This window comes from Pygoscelis adeliae, unplaced genomic scaffold, assembly GCF_000699105.1.
Source record: "Pygoscelis adeliae isolate BGI_AS28 unplaced genomic scaffold, ASM69910v1 Scaffold61, whole genome shotgun sequence".
Classification (NCBI taxonomy): domain Eukaryota; kingdom Metazoa; phylum Chordata; class Aves; order Sphenisciformes; family Spheniscidae; genus Pygoscelis; species Pygoscelis adeliae.
Window position 1 is genome coordinate 1,002,654 of NW_008824010.1, and position 233 is coordinate 1,002,886.

A 233-nucleotide genomic window follows, 5' to 3' on the forward strand; every position below is an offset into this window, starting at 1 on the left:
TGCTGGTTCTCCCTTCAATTTCACGCTTAATTAAGTCCCTGGATCAAGTCTCAGAATAGATTGCTCACTAGACCAGCAGCCAGAATTGATGTCATATCTAAATGATGGGGCCTGAGGAAAAAAAAAAGAGCAGGAGCGATAACAAGAGAAAGGGAGGGAGAAGAGGGAAAGCTGCTTTTATTTCAGGGTTAAAAGCTTAATCTTCTATTAAAACAGTATCACATGAGAGGGAA